The sequence below is a fragment of the Xyrauchen texanus genome, chromosome 17, assembly GCF_025860055.1.
Source record: "Xyrauchen texanus isolate HMW12.3.18 chromosome 17, RBS_HiC_50CHRs, whole genome shotgun sequence".
NCBI lineage: Eukaryota > Metazoa > Chordata > Actinopteri > Cypriniformes > Catostomidae > Xyrauchen > Xyrauchen texanus.
In genome coordinates this window covers 15,459,656-15,484,371 of record NC_068292.1, presented here as the reverse complement: position 1 = coordinate 15,484,371, position 24,716 = coordinate 15,459,656, and the positions used below count along the sequence as shown (strand labels likewise).

The 24,716-nt window shown below is 38.2% G+C and overlaps 1 pseudogene; it reads right to left on the bottom strand.

Moving 5' to 3' along the window:
• The window catches only part of LOC127657621 (serine/threonine-protein kinase ULK4-like), a 287,951-nt pseudogene that overhangs the window by 142,171 nt on the left and 121,064 nt on the right, over window positions 1-24,716 (bottom strand).

Below are 24,716 nucleotides of genomic sequence, written 5' to 3'. Positions count from 1 at the left end.
CCCTGTTTTATTTTCTGCAAATAGTTTTAAAGTCTTAGCAGTTAATGTATTTTATGCATTTGCAAAGAGAATAAGAATGTCTCGAGACATTTTACTTGTTGAAGCAACTGTATTTAGTTATTTTGTTTTAGATATCAAACTTAAGTCTGTCTTTTTGCATCGGTTAATGTGCATCGGTTTGCACATTAAAACGTTTTCAGGCAACACATTTTAATTAATGACCTCAAAATGGTGGGCTGTGACTCAATTTAACTGGCACGCATGAATAGACAAGTAAATTGGTGGTTTTCATAGAGGTTTGACAATAATTTGATGCACTTTGTTCCATGTGTTGTAAATTTTTTGTTAGGACAGGCATTTATAAAATTGTATTTAAATAGTTTGCCAAAGACATAGGCCTACCAGTAGCTTGTGTTATTTTTTGCCATTTTTGTTCTTGCTTAAAATGTGACATTTCAAAAAGCAAATTGTGCAGTATAAAAATATTTAAATAAACATTTAAGGTTTGAGAGTGACTGAGCATAATGCCTATTAAGTTACATAACTGATTAACATCGTGTATTCACATATTTTTTCTAGTATTTTGGCAAATATTACAACCTGATTAACTTCTCAATCTCTCTTTTTTTCAGGCTAAAAGTGAAGCAGCTGGCAGTTCATTTTGGTATGTTTATGTCCAATTATTAATACACATTCATTGCATAGAGATGCTAAAATGTGAATGAATATTGAGTGCACAACAAATTGAAAAAAAAAAAAATGGCATGGAAGTGCAAACTTTGTGCTGCAGTCTTTGATAAAAGGGTACAGGTGCTTGAACACTATCGTTTGCATCATGGCAATGTTTCCTCAATCAGCCCATTGCCATGTCTCTATGATGACTGTATCTGCACATTTCAGTCAATAAATGCAACAAATCAATTAATTACTTATTCATTTGTGCAGATCTATTCAGAGTTTCATAAAATTACAAACATCAACCTGAAGAACCACTTTTATGCCAGCATGCTCCCCGTCTTCAGAGCTTGTTCAGAAAGAAAGCTGCTCGCACAGGGAAAGTGTCTGAAGTACTGAGTCAGCTCTTATATGACCTCCAGGTCAGTTGGTTACACTTCTTGATGCCTGATATAGAAACTGCAGTGGATTTTTTAATATTTTGCTTACAGACATTTGAGAGATGCATAGTATTGTGTAGCTGTGCGGATTATATTCCATGTTAAATCAAGATTCTCATACTCGTGTCTCTAATTCTCACACTGAAGGAAAACGTGGACGTCCGTGCTCTCCCCGCCTATCTGCAAGAGGATGACTCCAACTTTCTCAAGACATGGGATGTAAGTGTTGCACTATTTGATTACCAACAATCTCACATCGCCATTCAGATGTCATCCTGGTTCTAGGTCCATGTTTTTAATATATTAATTAGAATTGTAGTTACTGTATGGGATATAATGGTTTGAAATAGATGTAAATATTTGTCACTTATTAGCAGTCATCCTTTGGAAGTTTAGAGTAACAGTTCTTTGTTCTTGTCTTCAGGTTGAACAATCTAATGAACCAGGCATTGATGACGTACCACTCAATTGCAGTTGTACTTGAGGGTAACATGGTTATCGATTTTCCCACATTGGCTGATGCATTTGTCATGCTTTTTGGACTAACTTACGCCTTGGATCTAAGTTACCCAAAAGAGTTGGCCAACACATTTGACTTTACCCAGAAAGTCTTGATGGGTCTGGAGGATGGGAAGCTAAGGCCCAGAGTGTTGAGTCTTAAAAATGAGCTTTTTGCAGTGGAGTAACCTCAGTGTTTGAACAACGATTACAAAGTTATTTGACATTTCATTCTGTCACTTTTATTGCACACCATAGTGCAAGGAAATTATTTTTTTGGAAAACAGCTTACATGTATGTTTTAAAGTATGATTGTTCAACATACAGTTTAAATGTGTTGCTGTTCAAGTTGTCAGGTTTGCACTGTATTGATGTGTTATACAGTACGACAGACAATGCAGTGCATTGCAGTTTACACTGTAGTATTCATATCTTTGATTTTATGTATGCTAATACATAGTACATTACATGGTACATAGATCATTATGTGCAGTTTAGTAAATCATTGAGCAAAACGTTTATGGCAATATTGGATCTTTACACTATTTTTCTATTGTGTAATTTGCAGAACAGTTTCTCAGTTGATTTATGTAAAAAATTACTACCACAGTAGAAGTTCTATATACCACTCAGAGATGACGGTTTAAAAACCTTTTTTTTATTTATTTTTTTATATTGTAATAATATAACTTGTATTAATATATAACTTTTATATTGTTAAGGTTACTGCTATGTGTGAATTTTGAATAGTGTTTCTACTTGACAGAAGTGTTTACAGCTGGGAGATATCCAGATATCCCTATTGCCCACTTCTAAAAGTGATAGTTATCTCAGACCATTTCTGAAGGGCCTTGCACTGTATTGGAGTATTTCCAGTTGACAAACTATTTATTGTTGATGTTTTGTGGTTACTTTAATAAAAGAGTAACTTGCATTTAAATTGTCTGTGTTAACCTGTTTTTATTTTATTTTATTTCAGAATGTGTTATAGTTAGTAATTTAGTTATTTGATGACGTAAATCTAAAAACATACAAAAAAATTAATAAATTGAGTACTTTGTTACTGAGAAATTAAAACTAAAATGTTTTCATGTAGGTAAAATAAATTGTATTGTTACAAAGAAATAAGTTCTTTAATTAATTTTAATAGGTTATGTGAACCCAAAAACTCCTTGTAAAATTACTTGATTAATAATGTTAAATTAACTTGTAATATCAAGTTAGTATCAGTTTACATTACCTAGTACCATTTACTTAAAAAATTATGTTTCTTTAACTTATAAAAATTAGTATCACTTAAAATTTTCGATGTAATCAGTTTCAACAATTTTTTGAGTTATATTAACTTATCCGGTTTTACAGTATATGGAGTGCCACAGGGATCAGATTTAGGGCCTCTGCTTTTCTCCTTGTATATGCTTCCCCTGGGAGATAATCAGGAATTGTGGAATAAATTTCCACTGTTATGCCAACGATACCCAACTTTATATTTCTTCAAAACCTGATGAGATTTCACAGAGTGTATCAATGAAATAAAATATTGGATGGCCAGAAATTTCCTTCTACTCATTTCCAGCAAAACAGGGATACTGATTATTGGACCAAAAACCTCTAAAAATAATTTGACTCTCAATGGATGTACTGTTACATCATCTTCAACAGAGAAGAATTTTAGTGTTATATTTGATTCCAATCTGTCCTTTCAAAATCAAATTACCAATGTTTGTAGAACAGCATTCTTCTAAGAAATTCGAAGAAATCTTGCTAAATTATGACACATGCTCTCTGTTGCTGATGCCGAAATACTAATTCATGTTTTCATGATGTCAAGACTAGATTATTGTAATGCATTTCTGGGAAGATGTCCAGCAAGATCAATAAATAAACTTCAAATGGTTCAAAATGCAGCTGCCAGAGTACTAACGAGAACCAAGAAAATATTATCATATTAGCCCCATTTTATCATTGTTACATTGGCTACCTGTTACATTTTGTATGAATTTCTGATAAAATTCTGTTAACTACATACATATAACAAGGCAGGTGAGGATGGAGGATCTAAATGCAGCTTTTTAATGTAAACAAAAGATGAACACGGTAACTCAGAATAAAATGAATCCAAAACATTGTGAACCAGGTCCAGAACATGAAGATACATGTAAAGACTGACAAATTAACCAGGGGAAACAAGGGCTTAAATACACAAGTGAAAACAAGGAACACCTGGGGAAACAATCAGGGAATAAGGAACACCAGGGGAAACAAGGGCTTAAATACACAAGTGAAAACAAGGAACACCTGGGGAAACAATCAGGGAATAAGGAACACCAGGGGAAACAAGGGCTTAAATACACAAGTGAAAACAAGGAACACCTGGGGAAACAATCAGGGAATAAGGAACACCAGGGGAAACAATAAGGGAGAACCAATCATGAAATAAAACTACAAAAGGACTACAACCAAACAGGAAAGAGGATCATGGGAACTAAAGAATTTCAACATAAAAGCACAAAAACAGGAATATGTGACAGTACAAAGCTTTGAATGGTCTAGCTCCAGAGTACTTAAGTGACCTTCTACCATGCTATATTCCATCATGTTCATTACGATCGCAAAATTCTGGCCTGTTAATATTTCCTAGAATATCAAAATCCACAAAAGGAGGTAAATCCTTTTCAGATTTGTTTCCTAAACTATGGAATAGTCTCCCTAACACTGTTCGAGATCCAGCTCCATTCCTGCTTCGTGTTGGGCTCCACTGCTTCATGTCGCTGTGTGATGATGACTAATAGCAGCTGGTGCCAGCCAAACATCACTTCAGTCTATTACGATGGACTTCAGGAGGATGAACTGATGCCAACTCCAACCATAAGACATGGGATACTTCATATGCCATTGCCTGAATCTTGGATTAAGGATAGACCTCACCGAAATTACCGGCCAGGTTGAAATGCGATGCACCTAACTGATCTCTTCCTGCATCAACTCTGTCTAATGATGGACTACACTCTTGAAATGGAATACATAGACTATCAATTAATTGCCAACAAAACCCTTCACCAGCCAACTAACAAGGACAATGCATCTATGTATGCATCAAGTTCTGCAGTTAATCCAGGATGGATTTCAAATACATTAGTCATTAATCTTACAGTTCACACAAAATCTTTGTTTAAACACTGACCCTTAACACTTAGTTTAATCATTTTAAACCATGACTTGCACTATACATAAGTAATATTGGCATTATATTCATGATGTTATCCAGAGGGGACCTGGCCCCCACAATGAGTCTGGTTTCCCCCAAGGTTATTTTTCTCCATTAACCAACAAATTCTGGAATTTTGTGTTCCTTGCCACAGTCGCTTTCGGCTTGCTCACAAGGGTTATATATACAATTATTATTTAATTACTTATTTTTAAACACAATTGACAATCATATTTTATCAAACTACACAATGATGACTCTTAAGACATTATAGCTATTATGGTTTTATCTTCTGTTAATGCCTGATCTTCTGTAAAGCTGCTTCGAAACAATGTGTGTTTTAATGCAAATTATCTTGATGGTCCTAAAACAGGCTTCATTTACTTTAATTGAAATATAATTTCTTATGTGTTTGTCTTTTGGTTGTGGTTGATGTGTCACCAGGACATGTTTTTGTGAAATTCACCCCTGTAGAACTCTGGTCTATAGAGAGTGATAACCAACCAGGCCTGTCAGTTTAGGACAGACCCGATCCACACTAATCCTGACAAGAAGTTAATTGATGGCAACCAGTGTATACACATTTTGGCATCCTATTAGCAGAGATAAAGTTTACTCCAGTCATTACCGCCATCTTAAATGTGAATTTTATATCTGCCCTTTTCTTTGTCCCGAAAATATGGCTTAAATCACAGAACAATTAACACTTAACATTTTTGTTTCTGTCAGCAGCAACTGTAAGAGTTCTAAGCAGCATGTTTTTTCACAGAAACAGTAAGTGCATAGATTGGCATTTACCCAGGTAAATGTCAGCAAAAGACACCAAAGCATCTAATAAGGGAAAGTATGAACATAATCTTTACGCTTGCAGACCTTATCATCTGATCTCCAATCAGTCAACAAGGATAGCTGTGGCAATGTACTCCTCATTTCCCCCTCGCTTTCTTGTAATAGCACACAACAGCCATGACATTTACTGCCTTCACCGGCCCTCTGGGGTAGAGAAACTATCAGAGTAGGTGTAGGTTGTGATTTTTCCCACAGTCCATCTCTGGAAGTTATTTTGTTCTGGTGTACTAAACAATAGATCCACTACATTGATTCCACACTCTCAAACCATCCATTTGTCCATCTATCTTTGTCTTATCTGTTCAGTTGGTCTACAGTGCTGTTAGGGGCCAACATTTGTAGCCAAAGAAATCATTATGCTCACACAGAGAGAAACATTTCAGTCCTGAGCTGCCCACATAAACAGTGCTGAGACAATAGCCAGTCACACATACAACAGTTTGTGACACTTGCACAGGCTGAACAGCATGGACACAGACAGCTCCCACACACAAAATGTCCAGTCCAATATCCCACTAACAGAGGGCATCACCCTTGAGTACAAGCATGGACACTTCACTGGTGTAGAATGGTATCCCCTCATTAAGACTAGCAAAAATCATTAAAAATGGGAGATCAATATTATACAAGTTTAACTTAATGTGACATTGCCCATAAAATATCTATTACTTGAAAGAATTACAATAGTAATGACATGAACAATGGTCCACAAAACAACTAGATATTACATACATGCTGTTCATTAGAATTGAAAAAATAATTTATCAAATACAATAATTATTGGTATTAATTGCATACAAATTTTGTTAACCATTATTCAAAATGTGTGATGTCAACGCACCCTATGATATGGTATGTAACCAGGTGAGTGGTAGAAGAAGAAAAATGTGTTTGGCAAATCATCTCAGTTGCTTTTGTTCTACTTCCCCATTATACACTTGAGTACTTAACCATGGGTTCAAGGGCTGTTAATTTTTCAGCCATACATACTCCATCTGTTCTGTTTATCTCACAGTCATTGAATCAGTGTTTGTTTGTTTCTATTTATCATTGCTGCTTTATGATGCTGTATTTCACACTTCTCTTACATAAAACTACAAAAACCCATTTATTTGACTTATGATGCCTTACTGTCGCATTTGATTTATAGCTGGTTTAGTTATGTATATGTGTTATGTGAGAGGGTCCCTCCATAAAACAGATGTATAGCTGGTACCTCGTACAAAGTTGCAGGGAAAGGTTATAGAGTGGCGCCCGAACAAGGACCTGAAAATGTATACATTTACATTTATTGTGCAGTATACACTCACCTAAAGGATTATTAGGAACACCTGTTCAATTTCTCATTAATGCAATTATCTAATCAACCAATCACATGGCAGTTGCTTCAATGCATTTAGGGGTGTGGTCCTGGTCAAGACAATCTCCTGAACTCCAAACTGAATGTCAGAATGGGAAAGAAAGGTGATTTAAGCAATTTTGAGCGTGGCATGGTTGTTGGTGCCAGACGGGCCAGTCTGAGTATTTCACAATCTGCTCAGTTACTGGGATTTTCACGCACAACCATTTCTAGGGTTTACAAAGAATGGTGTGAAAAGGGAAAAACATCCAGTATGCAGCAGTCCTGTGGGCAAAAATGCCTTGTTGATGCTAGAGGTCAGAGGAGAATGGGCTGACTGATTCAAGCTGATAGAAGAGCAACTGAAATAACCACTCGTTACAACCGAGGTATGCAGCAAAGCATTTGTGAAGCCACAACACGCACAACCTTGATGCGGATAGGCTACAACAGCAGAAGACCCCACCGGGTACCACTAATCTCCACTACAAATAGGAAAAAGAGGCTACAATTTGCAAGAGCTCACCAAAATTGGACAGTTGAAGACTGGAAAAATGTTGCCTGGTCTGATGAGTCTCGATTTCTGTTGAGACATTCAGATGGTAGAGTCAGAATTTGGCGTAAACAGAATGAGAACATGGATCCATCATGCCTTGTTACCACTGTGCAGGCTGGTGGTGGTGGTGTAATGGTGTGGGGATGTTTTCTTGGCACACTTTAGGCCCCTTAGTGCCAATTGGGCATCGTTTAAATGCCACGGCCTACCTGAGCATTGTTTCTGACCATGTCCATCCCTTTATGGCCACCATGTACCCATCCTCTGATGGCTACTTCCAGCAGGATAATGCACCATGTCTCAAAGCTCGAATCATTTCAATTTGGTTTCTTGAACATGACAATGAGTTCACTGTACTAAAATGGCCCCCACAGTCACCAGATCTCAACCCAATAGAGCATCTTTGGGATGTGGTGGAACGTGAGCTTCGTGCCCTGGATGTGCATCCCACAAATCTCCATCAACTGCAAGATGCTATCCTATCAATATGGGCCAACATTTCTAAAGAATGCTTTCAGCACCTTGTTGAATCAATGCCACGTAGAATTAAGGCAGTTCTGAAGGTTAAAGGGGGTCAAACACAGTATTAGTATGGTGTTCCTAATAATCCTTTAGGTGAGTGTATATTTCAGACAGTATGGCAAGCCATAATGATCTGGTTGAGGATGATTCTATGCCCATGCTGGATTTTATCATCTGATCCTTTCACTACCAGGAGGGAACATACAGAGAGTTGACTAACATGTTCAGTGATCTGTATATTGACTCTGAAGAGGAGAATAAAAGGATCAATGATGACAACCCAGAAGAGTTTCCACTACCACTACCTCCAGATCCTGATGAAGAACCAGAAGCAGACCACAACCCTTTCACTTCAATGATTTCAGCGAATTACTTCATTGGAAGGCCGTTTGAAAGTAAATGACCAGTGGGTGAGTGAATGTGTTTCCCTTATCGAGTTTGAGTCTAAATGCAGAGTCATGGAAGAAAGAGTAAATTACCATATTACCGTGAATGAGAAAAGATAAACTGTTTGATCTCGCAATACAGTAATTTGGACAATCTATGATCGACTGTTTGAAAAGATGCAAAATTCAAATTTAACAAAAATTAAAATCTCTCACTCTGACTATATCTACTCCTAAGCAACATTATCCAAATTACTCCATACCCTGTCCTGTTTGAAGCAGTTTCGAGAACTTTTCCTGCAATCATTCCTAAACTATTCCTAAGCATTCCTAAGATTATGAGGATGTCGCTTTTAGGAGACTACAGGAGATGAAGCAAGGAGTGAAAGAAAGCATTAGGGATTTTGCTTTCCATTATAGAGCCCTATGTTTGAGGTGGAGAGATGATATGAGTGAGAAAGTTACCATCAAATCTATTCTGAGGAATTGCAATCCCCTTCTTGCAAGTTTCTTAAGAGGAACTGTAAGGGATGTTTAATTTTAAGGGAAGAGCTAGTGAGAACAGGAACACAAATAGGGATTTTGATGAGTCTAAAATATATTGGAATCAGGTTAACGGAGTTGAACAGAAGAAGAAGTGCCAATCTCCTCAAGATATACAACATAGACCCCACATGTTAATAACTGAATAGTCCAGCCCATTCATAACTCAGTTCTGTCTGACATCAAGACAGTCACAATTCCCATCATCTTGCAAGACAGACACTTCCCAGCTATAGTTGATACAGGTAGCAGATTATCTCTCGTCCAAAAATCATATTGGAAGCAATTATGCAAAAATTAGCCATTCCAACCTAGTAGTGGTCAGATAACTCTACATGCAATGTACAGCAACAAACAGCCATTGGTAAAGTAATATGAAAATGTGAAGTTCAGGGACATCTGATGAAACTGACATTGTATATAATATATGATGCAGACTTGACTATGCTGATTATCCTAGGTATGGATTTCTAGTTGAATTCAGGATTAAAGTTAGATTTCTGAAATTCTCAGTACAGCATTCCCTCAACAGTAGGAGCTGCTGAATAAGAAACCTTCCCATTTCTAACAAACAAATCTACAGTCTACATTACACTTCTATCTCGCCCTACCCACACCTCCAATACCTGATGAAACACTTCAATCCATCCATCAACTCACCTAACAAGCTGATACCAGTCCACAGTTTAAGACCCAGTTGGAAGAGTTCATATTAGAGTGGCCATCAGTTTGCACTAATGAAATAGGACAGTCTGGTAAAATCTGGTAAAACACCAAATTATCACCAAAGACAAGGTCCCAGTCAGAAAACGTTCTTATAATGTTACAATAGACAAGCAATGAATCATTGAGACAGAAATCAATGATTTGTTATCCAAAAAGATCATAAGACCTTCTGTTTCCCCTTGGGCTTCACCAGTGGTGGTGGTACAAATGAAAGATGGCAATTTAAGACTGTACGTATATTACTGAGGTTTGAATGCTAAAACACACCTTGATGCTTATCCAATTCCACAAATTCAAGATCCTGAAGTTTTGCATGGAGCTACAATATTCAGCACACTTGACTTAAAGAGTGGATATTGGCAGGTGGAAATGGAGCCAGAAAGCATCCAAAAAACTGCCTTTGTCAATTCGTCACAACTCTGAATTCTTGTGCCTTCCATATGGTTTGAAAAATGCAGCTGCAACATTCCAGAGATCCATGATGAACATCCTAGGTGTGCATAACATTATTTTCTCCTGCAGAATTAGAAGAATATTCATCTCTGTTGGTCCTCACAATGCAAGTGAATGGTGAAACTTTGAAGGCTCAAAAGGCAGATGTAGACATCTGGGATGGCATCAGGGTGAGTAAATGATGAGAGAATTTTCATTTTTGGGTGAACTATCCCTTTAATACCGGGACATAGTACCTGGCAACTGTGTGCAGTGTCAAATCCCTTCTTGAAGCCTGCACTGTGTTCCAATCGGGCAAGCTGTTAAGATATACAGTGAATAATGACTTATATTTTGGTATGTTTCTCATCCAAAGTGATCATATTGCTTCAGAAAACATTGATTTAACCACTTGAGTTGTATGGATTATTTTATGCTGCCTTCATGTCCTTTTTGGAGCTTAATCGTTTTAAGTGAGTAAATGACAGACATGGGGACTTGTGACTTGGTGACTTGGACTCGAGTCGACTCGAGTCGCTATTTTTATGACTTGTGACTTGACTTGACAAAAAATAAAATACTTGAGACTTGACTCGGACTTGGAAGTTAAAGACTCGGGACTTGACTTGACTTGAGACACGAAGACTTGAATGACTTGAGTGTTAATCACATCATGTTTTCAGTTTGAATATAAAATATATAAATTATTTAAAAAAATAAAATTGATCCAGCTGGAGCGCAGGCTGAGAATAGTTTTGTCATGACTGGATCACGACACTATAGGCTATCATCAGCCATGCCCTCTCGTACCTTACGCACACCACGCCCACTTAGATCAGATAACACATCACCATGTCAGCCGGAGGGGTAATGTTACCGAGGGTCATCGCTTTCGGCTTCAAAAATTATTATCAAGATGGCAAAAGACGAACAGCGCTTTGCAAGACATGCAACGTTAAGATCGCGGACAGCCAGACGACAACCTCCAATTTCGTCCGCCGTTTGAAGAGCCATTCTGCCCAGTAAGTGCTTGTCAATTTGTTAATTTTATCTGGTTAGTTGGTAGTTAGCTAATGTAATAATAGCAGGGTTCCCACGGGTCCTTGAAATCCTTGAAAGTTTGTGAATCTGAAAAATTAAATTCAAGGCCCTGGAAAGTTCTTGAAAATAAACATACATAGATACAGGTCCTTGAAAGTGCTTGAATTTATTTTGTGCAAGAAGTTTTCTGGAAAAAAAAAATCTGTCCATTAATTTTTTATTTCGCCAACACTTCGTGGCTTATGCTGCATACTAGCCTGCTTGATTTACGTTAGTTACGCGCATTTACGTTAAGTGTTTCCCGCGCGAGGTACTTTGTTTTGTACGTTGCCATGACGTTCACGCGCGCTGGTACCTCAACGTTTCCCACTCACAGACATTGCAAAAATAGGCTTATGGATCTGTGTGAGTGAGTGAGTGAGTGTGGGTGTGGGAGTGTGAGAGCGCGAGAGTGAGTGTGTGTGTGTGAGCGCGAGAATGAGTGAGTGAGTGAGTGAGTGAGTGAGTGAGTGTGGGTGTGGGAGTGTGGGAGAGAGAGTGTGCGTGTGTGTGAGAGAGAGAGTGTGTGTGAGAGAGAGTGTGTGTGAGAGAGAGAGGAGAAATGTAACAAAGTTTAATGTACGTAACTTTGTTTGAGAGAGTCTGTTGGATGTTAAGCTGTTATTTGTTTTATGGACTCAAGGTTGAAAATTTAAAACATTTCAAACACTGTTGGCAGAAGTGAAAAATAAATAATTTTATGAAGTTACAATTTTGTTTGATTCCATGATGTATTTTACTGAACATGAGTATTGTAATTTACTGACAGTTACTTATATCTTGTCTTTTCACTTTATTATGATCAGATTCTGCAGGTAAAATTACAATAATAAGGTGACTTGACTTGGACTTGACTTGACATAGCCTGTGACTTGACTTGACTTGACATAGCCTGTGACTTGACTTGACTTGACTTGCCCAAGAAAAAATACTTGGGACTTACTTGAGACTTGAAGGTTAAGACTTGAGACTTACTTGAGACTTGCACATGTGTGACTTGGTCCCATCTCTGGTAAATGAGAGACCCCTTTTTTGGGTGAACTCTCCCTTAAAGACTTTATACATTTCCATGACTTTTAGAATTTTAAAATTACTTAAGGTTTTCCATGACCATGGGATCACTGCACATAAATTGCATTTACATTTTTTTAATGGGTTGGAGACATGATCTGGCAGGTAGTACCCGAGGTACATGCAGGCTTGTGTTTAACTCATGCTTGAGGCTGGCTTTTCTCCCTATCTTTTCTGGCACCTTTCCGCTGTTGTTAAAATAAAAAGTGGTAATGGCCCAAAAACAATCTTTTTTCTTTTCTTTCTTTCTTTTTTTTTTTTTGTGTGTAGTTTACATAGATTGATCAGTTTGATTCAGTCAATTGCAAAGTCTCTCAACCTTTTGAAAGAACTAAATATTCAATTTAGTTTTAGTCAATCACATCCTCTTCCTTCAGATGAGATAAAGCACATTTTTAAGAGTTTCAACTAAACATATTGCTTAGAAACTAGTTCATTATCCACAGCCTGAGCATTAGCCAACAGACTTTAGAAATAAACTGATAAAATTAACACTTTAGAGAAACCGTTCAGCACCATTCTCTTAAAAACATATATTTTTCACCATCTGAACAAAGCCAAGCGTGGCCAAAGGTGCTCGATAATTGGAAAGTTTGAACTACTATCACAACCGATAATAAAGGAACGGCAGTGCTCGTACAGAACCTGCTAATGTCCATCATTTGCAATCTCATTTTGCCTGAAACCCATCAAGAGAATGTCTGCGCTTTTTGGACTTTATCAAGCGCTGGCAAATGCAATTTAATTTCACTATTGTGAGTGGAAATAGCTTCTCCCAGGCAGGGGGGGTTGGCGTCGCATTTTCTGATTGGTGACATCAATTTGAATAGTTCAGCCATGTGGCTGCGGCACTATCAGCACCAAGTAAGACAATGTGCAGGAGGCCAGCTGGAGCCATTTTTGAAACAGCGGGGGGAATTGAGGATGAGATAAGAAACATTCATATGCATACATACTTGCAAATGCATGTGTACACACACACTCTCACATACACTCACCTGTACATGCAGGCGCTCATTAAAGTACACAGAGAGGTGGTATGGACAGGGCAAATAATGAAAGACAAAAGATGCGAAGTCTTTCAGAAAATTCCAAGAACATTGTGTGTGTGTGTGTGTGTGTGTGTGTGCGTGTGTGTGTGCTTAGCTATTGTTAGGGGACAAATTTGTACTAAAAAGTGATCAGACATTTGGGGACATTATGGGATGTCATAATTTGGAAAAACAATCCATATATAAAGTAAATAATTATTTTTTAAAGTTTTCCATTGGGGTTAGTTTATAGTAAATATACAATAGTTAGCATTATTTAAAATGTGTGTATGTGTGTGTACACGTACGCCAGCCCATAACTCTTTAACATAAAGCTATGATCCACAATAATTGTACTGACAGAAAAGGCTACAGCCTGATTTACAAACTTCACAACATTTTCTGAAATTTTCTTTGCAAATGTATAAATGCTTAATGAGCAGCTAAATGCTATTATAAGGTACACTAAAGTATGTTCTGCATAAGATTGTTGTTCAAAAATTATAAACATATGGGGAACTGATTGGAGTGAAAATAGAGGTAATTTTAATGTTGTTAAATTATTGATCTAGACGTTTTTGTCTGCAGAAATGTTCTAATATCAAAGCAGACAGTTCTGGGATTCTGTAGGTGCAGTTTGAAGCCGTATGCAGCATCCTTAAATCCACTTAAAATGTTCATTACTCCTCAGTTTGACCTACTTCTAAAATCTTCAGGATCAATAATTTAATTCCAGGAACACACAGGAGACCAGGCTAAATGAGAAACGTCTGCCCTGCACCTCTGGTAAATAAAACCAGGGCTTTATTTGCCCAAACAGCTCTAGTAAATATTTATAGTATACTGTTCTGAGTATGGTTAAATATTAGTATTAATTAAAGGGGCAGCTGTGATTAGAGACCTGGATTAACAGTTATACAGGCAGTGCAGTAAACCAGTCCAAACCTGTTGAACAAAACTACTTAGAAGATGAAAACACTTTTCAATGTGCTCTAGAGGAATAGTAAATTATCTGTGATCTGTTCTAAGAACCCCTGTCTGCATCTTATGGATATACTGTACAAAAATGTAGTGAATCAGTGTACCTTTGCAATTCATTAAAATTAAAGGGACAGAACATACAAAAATGAAAATGCTTTCATCATTTACTCACGTTCAGAATCTTCATTTTTGGGTGAACTATCCTTTTAGAATATTCTAAAGTGCAACACACTCTAGGAGGGTCTTTACCTATCATATTCTGCATTTTTGTATAATTTTATGTTTTTTTATGTATATGTACAGAATATGGTTGTCAGTCCTGTTTTTTTAGTGCTTAGTGTTTAGAGTTTCTTTAACTCATGGAGACATGTGAAATGAGCTGTGTCATCCCAAGACTCTGTCGCTGTCTTCCACTGGAGCAGCGTCAATTGTAATATTTGTCGGTATTACAGACATCGCCATCTTTGATATTTATTTTTGTCATTGTCACTATGGTTACAGCCAGTCAGAATACGGTTGTGACTTTGGTTGTTCATTCATACAGACAGTATTTGAGCTGCTACTGTAAGCAGTTGTATGAACAAGACATTTCAAGACATTGTAAGTAAATATGGTTGTGTTAACATAGCCTTGAAGTTTTGCTGAGGACATCTAAATCCCTAAGGGTGAATTGAAAAGAGTCCACAGGGATGGCCTACCAACTGCTTAAAGGTGAAGAGGATTGCTAAAAGGTAAAGTGGGTCTTAATATCCCTGCGGTTGGTTGAGACAGTCATGTTTAAACCGTTCTTTCTATGTCACCGCTTGGGTGCGAGCTAGGGGAGATCTGGCCTGGAAAGGTATCCCCTACATGCTCACTCCGACTGTGGGGCCTGGTTGAATAAGTAGCATTCCCATGTGGGAGGCTGAAGAGTGTGCACCTCTGGCTCTGGACTCTCTTCAATGAGCTGTACTGCAGTTTAGAGTGTTTTTGGATCGTTACATGGACAAAATATTCAACAAACATAGAACTCCAGACATCATGAGTTGTGGAAAATCAAATTTTGACTAGTAGATTTATACAGCTTTATACCGTTTGTGCCATTGAAGAGATAAGTCTATCCCTCACAGCCTCATTTTCATTCCCATTAAAAATCAAAGATGGCACTAGTGTGAATAAGGTCTATGGGGGTGTGGCGGAAACAACCCGCCCCTCTCTCTCGTCATTTTTGCCCGCAACTGAGGGCGATCCTTCAGCCAGGCTCACAACAGGAGTGGGCAGGAGAGAGAAGAGGTGCAGCCTAACGAGCCTTGTTTGGGCAGAGGTTGATGAGACAATGTTAATAGAGCCTCATCACTGCTGCCATTTTAATGCTGTGTGCACATCTCCTCAGGGAGCTGGCTTCTATTTCCTTGTGTGCACACCCTGGCGTCCTCACAATTCCAGGGGCAGAGCGGGAGGGTACCGGCCGAGTTATATGCATTGCCGGACCTGCACATCGGACCCCCGGCGTGAATTGGAGGCAACACGCGGGATTGGAACATGTGTCGCAGCCAATGGGCAAGGAATGTATCTGAGTAGTGTGAATGAATTGTTCAGTCATTCTTCAGCAGAAATTAACCATCTAACTATAAATGCCCTCTCCAGACACTAATCCATCAATTCATATGTTTTCCTGTGGATGCTCACTTGCTGCAGAAATAAAGAAGCATTCATGGCTAACTATGGGCTACCCATTGTTGTTGATAAAGTGATGGGATGCTCATTCATATAATTACACCAACACAGGATGTAGATGTGTTCAACAACTGAAAAACACTTTCAAACATGACTCTTGCATCTTAATGAAGTGGTGCTTTACTATTTTTATTTTTTAGAACTACAAACTCTGTTATTTTTAAAACGTTCCATTACAATAATATAACATAATATAATATAATATTACATAATATATATGTAGGCTTACTTCTCAACGTCTGTTTAATTAATTAGTTGACAAACAGTCACTTTGGGCGATTTAAGAAAGTACGCTGACAGAATGTGACGTCACCCATAGCAACAAGGTCAGTTCTGCCTTTACTTACCTTAAAGGTGCTTTAAGTGATTTAGCATTCTGAAGCTTTCACGTAACTGAGTTGTTGAATTAGCCACACCCCCTCATTCCAAAACCACGCCCTCACCAATCATTTTTGGACCAAAACTGAGGAAAAGGGCAGAATTGTTTGTTCCTGTGGCTGTCAAATTCAACAGTGGCACAATGGCACCTCAACTGACAAACATTATGAATCATTACCTCAATGATCCGCTTCAAATACATTATGAGAAATAGCAAAATGATTGACAGGTGAAAAGTCAATGTCAGCAGTCCGCAGACAAATTTTTTTTTGCTGTTTGCAAAGTCTACAGCTGTCACAGAGCACACCTGAGCTCACCTAAGATATCTCAGGACACTTATTTAATTAATATTTTTAAGGGAGTAGGAAAACTTTGGGGATAATTTTCCATGAAATAATCGTTTACAGCACATTTAAAGGAATAGTTCACCCAAAAATGAAAAATTGCTGATAATGTATTCACCCTCAAGTCATCCATGTATGTATCTCAGATGTATCTGAATTTCTTTCTTCATCAAAGCAGAATTTACGATGTTTAGGATTTCATTTCAGGCCTCCTCCTTCAAACAATGCAAGTGAATGTACTTTTCGATCCAAAATGCATATATAGGGTGCATCAAAATAATCCACACGACTCCAGTCAACAAATAAAGTTCTTCTGAACCCAAACGATTGATTATGTTTAGAAACAAAACAATGCTTATATACTTTTTAACTACAAATGTTCACTTGCATACATCTCTGTGACACACGCTCATGAGAGGGATGATGTAAGCTTGTTGGTAAGGTCACGCGTGGAGCAGGAGGCAGGAAGTGTGTCATTGTTTACAAGAGAAGGAGCAATGTACAAAAGTTTAATTGTCTTTGCTGTAGATTTGTATGTGTATAAGTTTATTGTTCAAAATGGTAATTTGGCGGGTGAATCCTGGATGCTTCAACCCCAAAGTAAATGCATGCTGGGAAAAATATAAACTTTTCATTGATTGCATGTACAGTACATGATCATGAGCAATTGAAGCTCTGGCTTATTGCGCTGAACCTGGATATCAGTACACCCCTACATTCTCTCAAATGTTGGAGGGTGTGCAGTGAACATTTTTCCCCTGAGGATTTCAGACCATCAAAGGAAACAAAGGGTCAATATCTGAATTCATCGGCCAGTGCAGTTTTTCCAGCGAATTCAGGTAAGTGTGAAAACTTGTCATTATCACGCCTCCCTCAGGCTCTGCAGCACCCTCAGTGCTCCGCTCCTCATCACCTGATTTCTAATTCACTGCGCCTGCGCTCAATTCACTCGCTCATCACGGCCTGCATAAATAACACACCATCACGCCACTTCACTGTCAAGTCTCACACAAAGGACTCTAGTTTGACTGCGCTGCTCACACGCAGTGTTTATTTACCTGTCTGTATTTGCTCTTGATCTTCGTCAATATCTGTTTAGTGCTTACCCTGCTGTTTCGCCTGTTACATCTTCTTCAGTTCTGTGGACATCAACCTTGTGAATCCCTCTTCAGTTTGTGAAGCTTCTCTTCTGTGTGATATCACCTGTACCATTGATCTCACTGTTAAACCCTGTAAATCCTGTGATTCTCAGTAAACACTCTCACACTTGGTTTCACTAACTACAATTTGTGTGGTTTGAATTCCTGACATTCATATAGCTTATATATTTAAATATATCTAAAGAAAAAACACAAGTAGATAACGCAATGGCATTGCTCTTAAATAAAGGATGGTTATTTACTGCAGTAATGTTGTGTTATTATTATTTTGAAATTATTTTTTGTTTTTATTTTATATTGTTTTGAAATAGTTTTTGACTGTTTTGGTTTTTGAACAGCGCTTGGTCTCTGGTCTGTGCAAGTTTCTCTTGTAAACAATGATGTGCTTCCTGACTCGTCCTTCACGTGACACGTGACGCGTGACTTACCAAGGAGCTAAAATCATCTCTCTCATGACGTCACAGAGATGTATGGAAGTGAACATTTGTAGTTAAAAAGTATATAAGTATTGTTTTGTTTCTAAAATTAACCAGTCGTTTGGGTTCAGAAGAACTTTATTAGCTTTATTTTGATGCACCCTAAATATGCATTTTGGACCATCAAAAAGGTACATTCATTTGCATTGTTTAAAGGAAGAGACCTGAAATGAAATCCTAAAAATCTTTAATTCTGTTCTGATGAAGAAATAACTCGGACACATCTTGGATGTCCTGAGGTTGAGTAAATTATCAGCAAATTTTCATTTTTGGGTGAACTATTCATTTAAGTTGTCCCCCTAAAAGTTAGTAAAACTTGTTTGTAGCAATTTTGTGAAAATGTTTTAAAGGAAAAAAATCTAGCTAGGAACTATAAGTTGTAAGATAAAAATATTTGTGAATTCGGGCCCAGATATCTCAAAGCAACAATATACTGATGAGTTTCTGGCAAAAAAAAAAACTTGTTCCTCGTACTCCCTGACTTTGCACAGCTCCTGTGCAATTAGGCTCACTGGGGGAAATGGGTACTTGCGCGGCCCACGGGTTCAGCTGTGTGCCAATGCATCTGTCCCGAGAGGAGCCTCCGACTTGAGGGAGTACCAGAGTGGGCAAGCCCTCAGTGGCTTTGAGCGGCGCCCTGACATGAGGAACCAATCGTCTAGCCATGAGGGTTGAGGGGCAGCACATTTGAGTCCTCTGCATCAGGCGACGTTCTCCAATGCAGCCATGATGCAAACTTTTCTCACATCGAGCCCGGGCGGAAGCCATCAAGTGTGCTGGGGGGGCGGGTGGTTTGTGGGGATTTACCTGGCGAAACCGTGCCCTCCGAACTCCCCAAATCACCTCCACCGCTAGCCGGGTCGTCCTCAGTCCCGTGGGAAGAAGGAGCAATGCGGAGGGTGGATGGAGTGGCATTTCCATTTAAGGAAGGAAACCGTGACCGCAATGATGCCATGGTCAAGTTCTTGCAATGAGTACATGAACCATCCACAAACACTGTCACAGTGTGATCGTGACCTAGACACACTGCTTCAGAAGCAGATAAATATCTGCTGTTTCCAGGACACAAAGGCAGAAAGGCATCTTGAAAACGATCCATCTTTAAAAAGACTTTAAACGCTAATGTGTTTAATATTTTAAAGAAAATAGTACTCTTTTAGAGGATTATTTGCTCTTTTAGGAATAAAAGAGAATGAGTGACAGATGGGGAACAATACGTTCTGCTCGATTGGATGGATTATAAACAGTATGACTCCAAGTATCAGTGCTTATTAGAATCTTCTAACTTTTAATGTATATTTTGTCTTTCTATGGCTGACAGCTGGAGTGTGTTCTCACCATTCTTACTGAAGGCCATTGACGCTAGTGGTGGTACAATCAAATCCACAACCTTGGAGAACAAAGAGAGAAGAGCATTTTTCTGTAAGTGAGAAATCTCACCTACATGTGCTTACAGGGCTCATATGTCAGCAGTTTCTCCAGAACACACACACACATACACACACAGTGTGACTGAAACCGTAACAGCTGGAAGCCAAAGACAGAGAGAACAAACTCTAAACAGCTCCAATTTGCATGGAAATGTGATGTCAGCTCTGGCCTTTGATCTTAGAAAGTGTGTTACAACAAAAGGCCTTACACCAGCTCTTTTGAAAATTAGAATCTTGTTTTATGATTATTACCAACTACAATCAGGTGCACGGAGGCAGATTTTGCACACTGGTGTCTTAATATAGATGGCTATGGGCATACCTCAAACAAAGCATTTCACTCACCGTGACTCCAAGTAAAAGAACACCAAAGAAATACATTGTAAAGGTTATATATCAATTTTATTCTCCTTATGTGTCTATCATAAGACAACATTACTTCAGCTGTACACATTGTACAGGTACAAAACCTGTGGCATGACTTTGATCTCTTGCACGCTCCTCATGAGATGTTTGACATGAAATGTCAGTATAATGCAAATTTGCATAGTTTAATTTTGGTGAAGGTGTTCCTTTTAAAGTATAAACTGTGGACAGTGTTCTAAAAGAGTGTGGCATTTCATTGTATGGTTACATTCAAATTGTAAACTCTACTTTCAGTTAGCTGCGGTAAACATTGGCTGTCTTTCAACACATTGTGAGCTGCCTTCCTGGCCAGCGTTTTTTGCAAATCGTATGAGTGCTTAAGCATTCAAAGTAGACTTAGTGAGCTGCCTAACTAGATGAAGTTTATGCTGTCTAACTGCCTAACTAGACGACGAACATGGTATGTTTGAATGTTAGAGTAAAACTTAGCAAGCACCTACCAAGACAACATCATTGTTACAATCAAATCTAGTGAGCTGCCTACCTAGACAGCATTTCTGAATACAACTCACTAAGTTTTAAAACACAGCCTCTGTAACCCTCACATAAACATGTTTCATTATGCTATGTCCATTCACACACTTTATGGAGTGCATGTGTGTGTGTTTTGAGAGTGTAGAATAAGATCTAAAAACTCCTGGCAAACTGTAATTAGGGAGCTCTTCTATTATGGTGTATCAGAGAGCCTGCATCCTCTAAAAGCTTCCTGATGCATCAGTCCTACAGCATTCACATCAATACTCATTAAAACAAAGCCTCACACACATGCAGAGAGAGTGAGAGAGAGAAAGAGACTCCAGGTGCCCCTGAGTGATTTCCGGTTACCAAGAGGTTTGTGAGAATAACAGTGCTGGGCAGAGTTGAGCTCAGGTCTCAGTTATTGTTCCGTCAGGCGTGAAGATGTGAGATCCTTGATTGGATGTGAACATGGCCCTCTGTGCTCTGAAACACAGCTTGATATAACTCTTTTCTGCAATGCTTATTCTGAGTCCGTCTGAATAACTGAGGGAAGGTTGAAATGGTTGCACTGAGCCGAAAAGAGATTTTAGCAACTAACTTTGTTGGAACACCAGCACCTTGCACACACAGATACACACTCTTGCACTTAAGATCAGGAAGGCAAAAAGGAAATACAACTTTGTAAACATTTTTAAAATCATGTTAATAAAGATAAAGAATTGGAAGAGAAAAACTTGAAAGTAGATATTTACTGTAGAATGCATTCTCACAATGCAGTGATGGAGGCTGAGCAAGGCAGGATGCTGGGAAATAGCCTCCACCACAGACAATGTGTTTCTGATCAACTAATCAGATGATGCCTGACCTGTTAATTGTGGAAGAAATTATTTACATTTACATTTACGATTATGCATTTGGCAGACGCTTTTATCCAAAGCGACGTACAGTGCATTTATTACAGGGACAATCCCCCCAGAGCAACCTGGAGTTAAGTGCAATGCTCAAGGGCACAATGGTGGTGGCTGTGGGGATTGAACCAGCAACCTTCTGATTAGCAGTAATGTGCTTTAGCCCACTATACCACCACCACCACTCCATGGTGGTGGCGGCTCGCTTTCAAATTATAATTGAAAGGAAAAAGTAAGCATAAAACAGTATTCACTTTTGAACAATAAATGTTTGGTTGGTTGAAAAACAATAAATAGATTCATAAATAAAAACACACAATTAAAAACAACAAAGATTTGAGAAGACCTTAGATTACTGAAATAAAATTAAATATAACCTATCTATAGCACAAGTCAATAGATGTTATGTGATTCTTTCCAATAAAATAATAAAACAAGAAAATAAAAGAGGTATTACAATGACACAATTCACATTTTTCTTTAGCTGAGAAATCACTGACAAAAAAGTACAAAAAAGTCTTGTTTTTTTAATCTATTATTATTATTATTATTATTTGGACATGTGTGTCATGGTATTTAGTGGTCAACCATTAAATAATTATAATTACTCAATAATTAACAAAAAATTTAGTATTCATTTACAAGGCAGATTGTTTCTGGACATACACTATGGTAATATCAAAGTATTCTTCAAAGTACCTTGGATTACCTTGTAAATACCTTGCTACGTGAATATGGTAATCATTCAGATAAATAGCAATACCACATGTTACTATCACTTTACCATGGTACTGCTACAAAATGTTTTTGTAAGGGATATGGGTATGGAAAATGGCTTCAAAAAGTAGACACTGAGAAGATTGCTTTAGTAATAGCACTAAACTGAGACATATCCACTCACCAGCAGTTTCCCAAACTTTACGAGAAAGGCCTTAGTCACCATCTGCAGTCAGAAGATCTGCCAAATCAAACAGGTGGTTACACAGTCAAACTCAATAAATAAAAATAAAAAATCCCCAGCACAACACTGTGCTATTGACTGCCAGATGGAGCTGTAACTCCTTGAGAATTTTTAAGTCTTGCTCTACTTGAGCATATTCCACTTGAATTGTGGCCACTATGAAATCTTGATGCAGAGTGCAGATAGTAGGATTTTGCCAAGATAAGAAATGTGCATATCGTAAAAGATTTCTTTCCATTTCTGTAAGCTAAAATCTGCACTCTTGCATCATTTTGGGTGACATGTTCAACAACAGATAAATTGCCTTTGCAAAGAAGCCTCTCACTGAGTACCAGCAGTGAGCCATACATGGACACCAGAACTGTACTCCCAGACATGTTGAATTGTGTTCACTGTGTTAAATTGTTGATTTGATGTAGGGTTACATTCTATAAGGTTAGTTCAGTCATGGCAACTCTCGAAATCATTTACCATGTTAATGTGGGTATGACATATTGATAACATTTGGTCTTGGTGGACTTGTTCCGTTACACTGCTGCAGAGTAAGTACAAGACTTGTTGTTGCTAGAACTACACAGATATACTGTGTGAAGCATATGGACACGCATCTGTACAATTAAAGTAAAAACAAGGCATGCTTCATCAAGCATGTAGGACATGTTGCTGCTGGACAATTAGATAGAAATACAATCCTCATGTAGCAGATCTAGAGATATGGACCTGGGGATTTGGAGGGTTTCAGAGATAAAACTCTTGCAGCATGCTGCAGTGAAACCGGCTTACCTGCAAAACTAAGTAATTTAAATGTTAGACAAAGAGCGAAAACTCATGTTGACTGGCTAGCAGATTACAAGTCAAACAACTTATCAGCTTTCATACTGTGAGCCGATTGGCTTAACATATCACATTTAAAGAGCTGATTGGCTAACAGATAACAAGAACATTCAATTACACTTCATAGTTCCATCTAGCACTCTGCACATGCATCAAGTACTAGGAAGTGTAATTGAGCTTGAAATCACGATCGTCTTAAAACTGCAATGGCAAAATATACAATTAAAATGAGTTTTTAAATTTTGTTCTGTTCTCACCCAAACTGACTGGATCGATTCAGAAGACATGGATTAAACCACTAGAGTTATGGATTACCTTTAATGCTGCCTTTATGTCTTTTTTTGGAGCTAGAAAATTTGGTCACCATTCACTGGCATTATATGGACAAACAGACATCATATCTAGGGTTGGGTACTGAGAACGTGTTCTTGTTCAAAACCGGTTCCATTCTATAAAAAAAATACAAGAATCCTATGATCTTTGTGACTTTCAGTTCCGTTAACAGTTCCCCTATGTGCAATTTCCTGTCTATGCAGATCTTCATGCCTATTTACTATGCATAGTAAAGAAAGACTTTTCTGACAAGAAAGGAGAGAGTAATGCATTTATTATTTTGCCAAGATGAAACAAGATGCAGTTTTGATGCAATGAAAGTTGAAGATTCATAAAAAAGTAATATAATTTTTTTATTTATTTTTTATCCACTTTAATGGCCAATTCCTTCTACTTAGTAGGTCCTTGTGGTGGTGCGGTTACTTGGTCCGGGTGGTAGGCTCATGCTACTCTCCGCGATCCACGCACAACTTACCACGCGCCCCATTAAGAGCGAGAATCACTAATCATGAACACGAGGAGGTTACCCCATGTGACTCTACCCTCCCTAGTAACCGGGCCAATTGGTTGCTTAGGAGACCTGGCTGGAGTCACTCAGCATGCCCTTAATAATGTGCCTGTTGAATTGAGCTGCTTTTTCCCTCAGCTACTTCTGCTCTTTTTCTCCCTCTCTCTCCTGATTGTGTGTAAAGTTTGAGGTACCTGTGATGACAGAGCTGACTGTCCGTTTTATCACCTTATCACTAATTCATTCTGCTTTTGCAGCAGTGTGTGATGAAATGATGTCAAAATGTGGTAAGCGGTAAGCCATCATGCACTCCTAGCCTATGTGTTTATGAAAACAATAATGAATGATGATACTATGATGAGATAGAGCCTGCAATATAAAGTTATGAATGTCCAACTCGAAATGGAATACGAACTGTTGAGGTCTCACAAGCCTGAAGGACAAAA